This window comes from Musca domestica, unplaced genomic scaffold (assembly GCF_030504385.1).
Source record: "Musca domestica strain aabys unplaced genomic scaffold, Musca_domestica.polishedcontigs.V.1.1 4, whole genome shotgun sequence".
In the NCBI taxonomy this organism is placed as follows: domain Eukaryota; kingdom Metazoa; phylum Arthropoda; class Insecta; order Diptera; family Muscidae; genus Musca; species Musca domestica.
In genome coordinates this window covers 24,109,970-24,122,120 of record NW_026712328.1, presented here as the reverse complement: position 1 = coordinate 24,122,120, position 12,151 = coordinate 24,109,970, and the positions used below count along the sequence as shown (strand labels likewise).

At 34.1% G+C, this 12,151-nt stretch overlaps 1 protein-coding gene across 1 annotated transcript in view; it reads left to right on the top strand.

Annotated features, from left to right (window-relative positions):
* The window catches only part of LOC101901327 (odorant receptor 82a), a 330,365-nt gene that overhangs the window by 47,311 nt on the left and 270,903 nt on the right, over window positions 1-12,151 (top strand). The window lies entirely within an intron of this gene.

Here is a 12,151-nt window from a genome sequence, read left to right as displayed (position 1 = left end):
GGAAATGTTGTCATAATGGGAAATATAAATATTTTTATCTTTACCCTGCACCAAATTAAGTAAGTTTCGTAAAATTGATAATAGTATGCGCAGTACCACATTGCTACTCTTTAGTCGATTCAGAAGATTATTCCTTTTTCGTAATTTTATTTTAAGAGAACGCCATTTTGTAATTCATTCTCCAACTATTCCAATGTATAATGACGTTGTTTTGCTTTACAACATATATTTTTTCGGTTTGTTGTTTGCACGTTTCTGTGCTCTCGTTTTATGTTATCTAAAGTATTCGGGAATCCTTTTTTATAGTTTTAAATACATTTTAAGTTCATTGTAATATTCTTTAATGTCGTTTTCATACACCTCCGTTCGTACACCAACCAACCTTCCGCATCAGCAGTACGAATGTTTTGCAATAATCTCTTGGTTAGAATAACAATTTGAGTATTAACGTTCTTCGAACGTGTTTTGTATTTCAAGTGCAAAATAACCGAAAAAAAATAAAAAATTGTTGCAGAGATTTTTACATGTAAATTGCTATTAAACGGATTGGAATTTAGTCGTTTTATTTTTTTCAGGCATTTAAAGAATTTTATTAAAAAGAAGAGAGAAAAAAAGAAAATGGTATTTTTGTTAAAATTAAAAAAAAAAACAGTTGAATTCGAACAAATCTGAAAAGAAAAATAACATTGAAATTCAAATGAAATTTTTTAGTTCTTGGAATGCAATTATTTTTTAGAGGTCAACAAGCTTGAAATTATAGAAATGCTAGGGAGTTTTATACAATATTATACCATTTGATAGCCAACACAACTACGTCTGAGTTAAAAACAAGTAAAAAAACACTAAGTTCGGCCGGGCCGAACTTTTAATACCCTCCACCTTAGGGTAATGGAAACACTAGAACCAATTATGACCCACAAATACCAATTTTTAGACATATTCGTGGGAAAATTTGGCAAAAATCATCAAAATACCGAATACCGGGAAGTACTGCTATATAGTGCTATGCCAGAGCGTGGACCTATACATACAATATTTCGCCAACGGAGCTAGAACTCATTATGACCAACAAATTCCAATCGTTAGACAAATTCGTGATAAAATGTGACAAAAACCATAAAAATACCGAATATCGGAAGATTCCGTTATATGGGGACTATATCAAAACGTGGACCCATACATGCAATATTTTGCCACCGGAGCTGGAACCCATTATGACCAACAAATACCAATTTTTAGACAAATCTGTTAAAAGATGTGGCAAAAATAATCAAAATACCGAATATCGGGAGGTACCGTTATATGGGGACTATACCAAAATGTGGACCTATTCGTACAATGTTTCGCCACATGAACTAGGACCCACAAATACCAATTTTCAGACAAATCAGTGAAAAAATGTGGTAAAAGTCATCAAAATACCGAATATGAGGAGGTACCGCTATTTGGGGGCTATACCATAACGTGGACCTATACATGCAAAGTTTCGCCACCGGAGTTAGAACCCATTATACCAATTTTTAAACAAATCCATGAAAAAATGTGGCGAAAATCATCAAAATACCAAATATCGGGAGGTACCGTTATATGGCGTGGACCTATTCATACAATGTTTCGCCACACGAACTGGGTCCATTATGACTTACAAATACCAATTTTCAGACAAATCCGTGAAAAAGTGTGGCAAAAATCATCAAAATACCGAATATCGAGATGTACCGTTATATGGGGACTATACCAAAATGTGGACCGATATATCTCATTTTCAATACCAACCATCCTAGACACAATACAAATTATTCTGCTTAATTTTGACGATCTACGTCAAATAATGTGGGCTGTATCGTGATTTCAACAGACAGACGGACGGACAGACAGACAGACGGACATCGTTAAATCGTCTTAGAATTTTATGCTGATTATGAATATATAAACATTATGGGGTTTACGACGAATATTTAGGGGTGTTACAAACGGAATGACAAAGTTAATATGTCCTCCTTTCCAAGGTGGAGGGTATAAAAACGATACAGATACGTGTTTGGGTTTATGTTAATCAACAACGTTTTTCGAACATAAAAGTTGATTTAAAAAAACACACATTGATTTGGATACGATTAAAGAAGTCGGGCGTGGCTGAATTCGTGATACCCTACACAATTATTCATATTTAATAGAGCTACCTGTAAAAAAAAATTTACAATGGGAATTTATGTGAAGTAGGTCATACGACCCATAATCGTTTTTGGATGCGTATTATGGCTTTAGAGTAATAATAATCTGAAAACAAAAAGAACTAATATGCCTCCCATCCACCTCAGAATTGAATTTTACTTAATTTGAGGGAGGTATTTGTGCACCTCGATTTTAAGAACGTTTAAATTAAAACATATATTTCGCAGTTATAACTATATCTGATTCAATTTTCACTAAAATCCATCAAATTTAAACAGATATTGCACTTTGGGGCCCAAAAAAAACGTGGAATCGGATGGAAACATATATGGGAGCTTTAGCATAGATATTTATGTGCTGTATCTGATTGCTAACACCAAAATATCGTTATTTTAGTGAGCGTATTATAATTGTGGACGACGGAAATAGCAAATCAGATGAACAATATATATGGGAGCTATAGTCAATTTTGACACATTTTCTGCCAGGCTGAATTCGCGTTCATATACATATATATTTTCGTCCGACTTGCCTTTTATTGAGCACCAAACGTGTAATATCAGCCCGAATTGTATGAAATTTTGCATACACAACCAACCTGAAAATAAGTATGCCAAATTTGGTCGAAATCGGTTCAGATATAGCTATAACTCCCATATATATTGTTCATCCGATTTGTTATTTTTGTCCTCCGCAGCCGTAATATGCACTCTGCAACAACAATATTTGGGGAAATATATCAAATACAGCTCAGAAATACTTTTGCTAAATTTTATCGAGATCGGTTCAGATTTGGATATAGCTCCCATATATAACTTCGTCCGATTTACTTTTCATTGTGCACCAAAAGTCTAATATTTACCCAAATTGGATGAAATTTGGCACTTGCGACCGAATTGAGTCTAGAAGCTAGTATGTCAAATTTGGTGAAGATCGGTTCAGATATAGCTATAGCTCCCATGTATACTGTTCATTAGATTTGTCATATTTGTTACCCACAGCCGTAATATGCAATCCGTAACAACGAAATTCGGGGAAATATATCAAATACAGCTCAGAAATATCTTTGCCAAATTTTATCGAGATCGGTTCCGCTTTGGATATATCTCCAATATATATTTTTATCCGATTTCAAATTAATTGTGCACCAAATGGGCAATAAAAGTCCGAATATAAAAGATACAAATGCTTCGGCATATTTAGTCCTATGAACTTTAAATTATAATTGTAATCATAGCATGTATGATTTAATACTCCCATAAAAACTTTTAATTGTTGTGCGCAGCTCTACTAAATTAGCAAAGTGGTGTAGGGTATCATAAAGTCGGCCCCGCCCGACTTTAAGACTTTCTTTACTGGTTTTCGAATATCGTTGTTATGGAGTTCACATTACGGCTGGGTGGACTATAATATCAAATCGTGTGAACAATATGTATAGGAGCTATAGCTATATCTGAATCGATTTTTACAAGCTGTGACATATATGATTCTAGGCTCAATTCGGCCGTATGTGCCAAGTTCTATCTTATTTTGGGTCACAGTAAACAACACAAAAACAAACAAAAACAAGTAAGCAAAGGCTACAGTCGAGCGGGGCCGACCGTTGAATACCCTACAACACTATAATAAACGATACAGTTTATATAGGCGAGATACTCGAAAGAATTCCACAAGATATTGTGACAAATAATAAAAGAAAACCATTAGGTTTCGTTCTCTAATTTTCGAATAATAGCAACTTAAAGTAATTTGCTCATTTCCAATTTATTGGTAGATGTTGCACTTAAATGGTCTTCCTAGATCTGGAACCAATATTTCCCAAAGACCCATAATCTCTCAGAAGTGGCAAAAGATTAACATTTATTATTGGTTTTTGACTAAAACGCATCTATATGAGATACAGACATTTGACTATATTCTTCAACGAAATCAGCGTTAACGAAATAGTCAGAAGTGCGTCTTTCCTGTATTTGTGAATTCTCCAAAAAGTCACTGGAATGGACATTTTCGTATTTTGTCTACAAAAGTTGGCAAACTCCTTCACACATTCAATATTTTTGGATGGCCATCCAAAACTGCTTGGCTTTTGCAATATTCGGTAACCCCCATTCAAATGTGCGTGAGGACCAGGCGATAATTACGACCTGCTGACAATTTTTGCAGTTTTTGGTCCATTTCAACCCCTAAATATATGGAGATCATCTCCGAAAAGAGTAGGCTTCTATTCTGACCCTCAACTTATCCCCATGCAAAATTTCATTAGGATCGGGCCATAAATGCGATCTGTATATGATATCTTGATATCCTAACTACTTAGTTTTGTTAGCTATAAAAATATTACCAAATGTTTAATTCAAAATGAAAATATGCCAAAAATATGACAAAATTGAAAAAATATTACAAAATATTACAAAATCAATATTTTCATCTTTAGAGAGATATTTTTATGCGATTTTTTAGACGTTTTTTCTTTCCTGCCAAGAGACCATTGTGAATTAATGAGAACTGTCGATATATATGAGATCTTTCAAACATATCTTCTTTGATAGGCATATATATCGCACATATTTTGCTATATATCCGATTTGTTTGATGTTAACATCAATGTAAAGGTCAGAAGTAACCTTGTCATGGCCTTGTGACTTAGCCAGGATTTAAAATATTCGCGGTTTAATGAAAAAATTTGAATTTTTTCAACACAAAATATATAGTCTATTTTACCCGCTAAATATTATCCGATGACCACCCAAATTGGTAGGCTTCTTCCCCGCCCTAAACTCTAGCTACATGCGAAATTCCGCGTTGATTGGTCTATAATTGCGACGTGTAAAGTAACTGCAAAATCAGGAATTTTTTCAGTTTTTGGTCCATTTCAACCCCTAAATATTATGCGATCATCTCCAAAAGAAATAGGGTTCTATTCTGACCCTAGCCCCACCTCCATTCTAAATTTCGGACCATATTTGCGACCTGTAGAGTAATTACAAATTAACATGGACAGACGGACGGACGGACATACATAACTAGATCGACTCAGCTCGGCGAGATAGGAAGATCCATATATACTTTCCTATGTGGGAAACCAATATTTCGTGGTGTTACATAATTTTTGGCCCAATCAAACTTATAATACCCCCAACACATAGTGTTGTAGGGTATAAACAGACGAACATATATGTTGGAGCTAGATATAGCTCCGATTACCGACCGATTGACCGATTATCCAATTCCAATAGTAAAAGTCCTTTTTCCAAAATAATGATTTGTGCATTTATTTGTGATTCTATGCAGATCATCAAAAGGAACTATTGGGTTCATCTCGCTTTCTCTCCACGTTACAAGCAAATGCACAAAGACATAATACCCTGACCACAGTGTGTTGTAGAGTATAAAAATAAAATCCACACACCCGACATGTTTGTCTAATATTTGCTGAAAAATATTTAAATGTGGATAACGGGAACGTTTCATATAAGAGAATTATATCAGAGAGATATTTCAGATCGATTATGGAGGTACCGTTTTATGGGGGCTGTACGCACACTTGAACCTATAACTTTAATTACCAACATTTCAGCATTTCAATATTTGACTAAAAGCATCAGACAAATACCGAATACCGTTCGGAATTATTATTAGCATTTATACGAAAATGGTATATAGAAAATTTTCTATCAGTGAATATATTACACATTCCATTGAACATTGTAGCTAATATTATCAAAATAGCAAATATAGGGATAAACCAATATATGGTGGCTATACGAAGCCGTAAATTTGCTTGGGCAATTTTGTTCCATAGAATGTTGTATCCATTGCGAACACCAAATTCTATATTTGAAACAATTCCGGTTAAAAATAAAGCAAAAATCGAGATAATACCGAATAACGGGAGGTACAGTTAGCCCCCATATAACTGTACCTCCCGTTATTCGGTATTGTCACGATTTTTGCCTTATTTTTAACCGGAATTATTTCAAATATAGAATTGTTTCAAATATAGAAAAGAAACTGTGGACCTATTCTTCACAATTTTCTGTCATAAGAGGTAATACACTTCACAAAATTCAGGTACCAGATTGGAAACAATTCCGGTGCAAAATGTGTCGAAAATTGTGAAAATACCAAATAAGCAGTAATATGGGGGCTACACTAAGACGTGGGCGTGTATAGCAACATTCCATCATAAGAAGAAACACCCATTACAATCTCGAAGAACAAAAATTTGAAACAATTCCGTTGAAGAGTGTGGCCAAAATCGTGAAAAAACGAATATCAGATTGTACAGGAGCAGGTATGGAGACTTTGCTAAAACTTAGGTCTATATATAGTTATTAGCTGAACCCGGTGCGCTTCGCTACCCCTTTTGATTCTATATGCATTAAAAATTTTATTCATAAATATATGTTGGATAAAAAAAAAAAACAAATTTAAAAATTAAAAAAATATATTAATAAAAATATATATAAAAATATATATATATTGCACTGCTTTGGTGCGTTAATAAACAAAACCATTAGAAAAGCAGTAACATGACATGTATACACAAAGGGTTTGTCCTTCGAATTTATTTATTTCATAGCAAATACCAAGCGTGCAGGAAATTTCAATTTTTTGAAGTTGAGTGGCATTTCTATTGCAATTAGTGAATTCGAGGAATTTTTTTGTGTTAGCCTAAGGCGTTGTGTGTCAATGGTTCTTATTAAAAATCATATCTCAATCTGATCCGATTTAAATATAATTTAAAAAAAATTACTTTTACACCAAATTCCGCCACACGTTTCATATTTCATTGAAGTCGGTTCGTCAAATTTGTAAAATCGGCCGAGAATATATGTGGGAGCTATATCCAAATCTTAACTAATTTCCAATTAATTTGTCACATTTATTATTGTAACCAAATTCTGCCACACATTCTGAATTTCAATGGAATCGGTCATATATATCGTGTTTGGTACATAACATGTATGAAGTCGGCCGAAATATATGTTAGGCCGGCCGAAATATACATGTTTATTTTCGGATCAAATCCCGTTAAACATTCCAAATTTCATTGGAATCGAACATTCATATCGTGTTTGAGGCATCAAATGAACGAAATCGGTCGAAAATGTATATTGAAGCTATATCCAAATCTGAACCGATTTCAATATAATTGGGCAAATTTATTCTTGTTCCAAGATTCCAAATTTGGAGACTGTATCTGTAATCAATCAATAGATATGTGCATACAAAATCTAAATTTTTGGGAGGTACCTCCGATTCTGATGCTATATCTCCACTTCCAAGTGGAATTTCAAAAATGTATATAGCCTATGTTACTTTCAGGCGATGTTGAAGTATACATGTAAATTTTCAGGAAAATCTGTTCAGCGGTTTTCGAGTCCATAAATTACAAACAAACAAACAAACAAACGTGCAAACATTTTCCTCTTTTATAGATATAGATTTGAAATTATGTTTTCTTCATATTGATAAAACAAACTACCAATTTACAGCATATGCAGTATAAAATTGGCTTCCCTGGCCGCATATAAAATTTTGGGAAGCCGCGTTGGTTAAGCGGCTCATTGCACATATTTGGTGGGATGATGACTTATAAAGGCCGTTCTTTGCAAAATAGGATTTATTTCGAACTTATTGGATTAACTAAATGTGAATTAAAAACAAGTAAAAAAACATTAAGTTCAGCCGGGCCGAACATTTAATACCCTCCACATTGGTTAAAAAAAAAAAAATATTTTATGTAAAAGTATCTAAATTCAAACGTGTTCCACTACAAATACCAATAAGACCGTTTGGATATTGCTGTTAAATTTTTCAAAAAAAAAAAACATATAGTGGGATAGCCCGTTCAAGGATTGTCATATACCAAATCTTCTTAAATACCAAATTTGAAACAACTTCGTGGGTAAATATTCAATGTTCTGCCACCGGAACTAGAACCCATTATAAACAACAAATGTCAATTTTAGGACAAAATCTTAAAAAAAATGTGGCAAAAATCACCAAAATACCGAATATTGGGAGGCTCCGTTATATGGGGGCTATACCATCCTAGACACAATACAAATTTCAAAATCTGCTAAAATTTTAAAACTATACGTCAAATAATGTGGGCTGTATCGTGATTTTAACAGACAGACGGTTACCTTTAAATCGCCTTAGAGTTGTATGCAATATAAAATATATATTTTATGGGATCTACGGCGAATATTAAAAGATGAATGACATACCCTCCTTTCCAAGGTGGAGGGTATAACCAGAAACCCTCCAAGTTCGACTCATGTTCTATTAGCAAATCTTTTTCACAGGAAAACTTGTTTATGTAGGGATGGATATTTTGTTAACAACAACCTGTTATAGGGCTCTTCTGTAGAAAGACTGGTAGATGCCTCTGAACGTTGAGGCGGCAATTTGTACATGTCTGCACACCGAGGTCCGCAGTTCAAATCCGGGTTGACTTCTAGATGACATCCCAATCAATTTAACTAACTATTTTAGGTAGGTCTCAAGGTGAATTTTTCACCACTTTGTAGTTAGTTGTAGAATAATACATGTTTTACCAACAATTTTTTAAACCATTTAAGAAAAATCTCTCAGTGTAGTTAGTTCGGGTACACTACTTTAGATTTGCATATAAGCACAACCGCTGAACATTTCTACAAATTCAGCTTAAGGCTTCATCTAGTAAAATAGCTGTGTATTTCCTCCTGGTATTCGTTGATACAACTCTGGCAAACCACCAACTCTGACAAGGCAGGGAAATTATTATTGTTATTTATTGAAAAAACATGATTAGGGAATTTACCACATATCGGAGCAGAGCGGTTGCAGCTGAAACTATGATACAGTATTATTGTAACTTAGATTGATTACATTTTAAACACTCATAAAATGTAAAATGTCTCAGCTCATGGTGGTGTTATAAGGAACGCCACGAGGTGAGATATTTTTCTCACTAATCCGCTATTTGATGAGAAAGATAAAAATTAAAGAACATAATTAAATGATGTCCGTTAATGGTACATTTGGTAACTTAATTGGCCACATTAATAAACGCGAAAAAGAATTATTTTCATCCAGACAAAAAATGTCTACCGCAGCGGAAAAAAGGAACTGGGTTTCTTTCCATTTACTTGGCAGCTGTGTTCCAACTTACCATCATCGTTACAAATTTTCCATAAAATTTAATTGCAATGCTGGATGTAAATGTAAGGCAAGTAACACAAAGCGAAACCAACCGTTGGCCAACCAATGGAATTAGCTCTGCTCTTTTTTCGTTCCATTCCTTGAAGTAATTTTCGTTGGGCGCCATATCCTTTACTCAGCCTCATTATCTACAATGAAAAATCTTCCTCGTCTTCTTTGCTTTTTGATAGTTAAAAATTATACCGCTCTTTTGTCATTCTTAAAATAATAAAGACAGCATAGAAGGAAATAAGCTTTTCGAGTTTATATTTAAGTTGAAGATATACATTTCCTGCTTTAGACCATCGGATTAATTTTGAACGACATGAACTCTGGGCCGTCAAGTTCTTTAAATGAGACGAAAATAAAATGTGGGACATATTAAAGTATGCAATTTATTATAAGAAATTTCCACAAAATAGAAGATAGGGAAACATGGCATTGTCGAAGAGTGTAAATAATTACTGGACATAATAACATTTGCTATAATAATTTTACAATTTTCTACAGGTCATCCTTATGTTTCGATCGTCCCGATATTTAGCAAGGAGTTAATACTAAATTTTTTGCATTTCAAAGAAAAATTTTATGACAAGATTTTAAAAAATAATACCTTGAAATAATAATTTTTTGCATTTCATAAACAAATTTAGAAGAAACAAGTAAAAAAGCTGTAAGTTCGGCCGGGCCGAACTTTTAATACCCTCCACCATTTGGTACAAATTTGACAATTTCCAAAAAAAGAAATAAATAAAATCCGTTAAAAATTCTGTTAAAATCTTAAAAATACCGAATGCCTATATGACGACTAGGACCTGCATAGGCAACTTTTGTCATAAGTTATTACAATATTTTAATGCGAAACTTGAAGAAAAATCTGTTTATAATGTAGCTAAAATCATCAAAACACTGAATATAGGGGGTACCGTTATATGGGGGCTATACGAAGACGTGGACCTGCACAGAAAATTTTCTGGCATGGGCTGAAGTATCCATTACGAACTTTACATGCGAAATTTGGAACAATCCCGGTAAATAATGTCGCTAAAATCATCAAAATACCGAATATCGGGGGGTACGGTATATGGGGGCTATACGAAGACGTGGACCTATATGGCCCATTTTCTGTTTTATGCTGCAGTATCTATTACGAACTTCTAATACCAAATTTGAAACGATTCCGTTAAATAATGCCGCTAAAATCATCAAAATATCGAATATCGGGGGGTACCGTTATATAGGGGCTATACGAAGACGTGAACCTACACAGATTATTTTCTGTCTTAGGCTGTAGTATCCATTACGGACTTCAAATGCCAAATTTGAAACAATTTCGGTGAATAATGCCTTCTATTTCAATTTGTTCGAAAGATAGCGTGATTACCACAGACAGACAGACAGACACACAGACAGACAGACGGACATGGCTAAATCGTCTTAGAATTTTACGCTGATCAAGAATATATATACTTTGTTGGGTCTGACATGAGTATTTCGAGGAGTTACAATCGGAATTACAAAATTAATATACCCTCCATAGTATGATGGAGGGTATAAAATGGCGATGAAAACACCACACCTAAACTCCAATTTTTATGTACTATAATTATTATATAGCAATATACTTTTATAACAAAATTAAGTACTCAGTGCCTAAAAAAATCAGATTCTTCTTTAATATAAAGTCTCAAATTTAATTCAAATAAATGTAAATTAATATGACAAAAACAATGTTTTGCGCCGCCTTTAAGTAAGTGTTTACATAAATGTATGTTTAAATATTTTCTTACACAAACATTAGACCCATACACACACACGCACTCAGAATGGCGATAATGGAGAAACGATAGACGCCGTAAATTAAGTGCTGAATACACAGTTTTTACATTAGTTTTAACTGCCAACAAATCAACAACGGCTTGGCATTGCTTGTAATAGAAACCCTTGGGTGGTTGCTTGTTAATCTGGCTGTAATGGATTTTGCCACCATAGCTGCGAAAAGCTGCTTGCCAAACAAATTGTGGCCATATTATATTTTGCCAGATTCCACCCATTTTTTGTACAGCATTTTTCTTTGTACACACCCACGACAGACTTTAAACTGAAAGAAGTTATTTTAAGAATATTTCTGTTATTTAAAAGTTTGTTTGCTAGCCTTAACATAGGCAATGGATTAGATTCATTGATCGGTAATTGTTCCATTAGTTATTGTATAAAACAGCAAGTAAGCAAAGCCTACAGTCGAGCGGGGCGGACCGTTGAATACCCTACAACACTATAATAAACCATACAGTTTATATAGGCGAAATTCTCGAAAGAATTCCACAAGATTTGTGACAAATAATAAAAGAAAACCATCAGGTTTCGTTCTCTAATTTTCGAATAATAGCAACTTAAACTAATTTGCTCATTTCCAATTTATTGGCAGATGTTGCACGTAAATGGTCTTCCTAGATCTGGAACCAATATTTACCAAAGATCTTTAACCTCTCAGAAGTGGCAAAAGATTAACATTTATTAGTGGTTTTGACTGAAACTGAATATGAGATACAGACATTTGACAATATTCTTCAACGAAATCAGCGTTAACGAAATAGTCGGAAGTGCGTCTTTCCTGTATCGCGAAATTTCGCGTCGATTGCGACCTGTATAGCTACTGCAAAATCCGACATTTTTTCAGTATTTGGTCCATTCCAACCCCTAAACATTTGGCGATCATCTCCAAAAGCAATAGGGTTCTATTCTGGTCCAAGCCCCACCTACATTCTAAATTTCGTGAAGATCG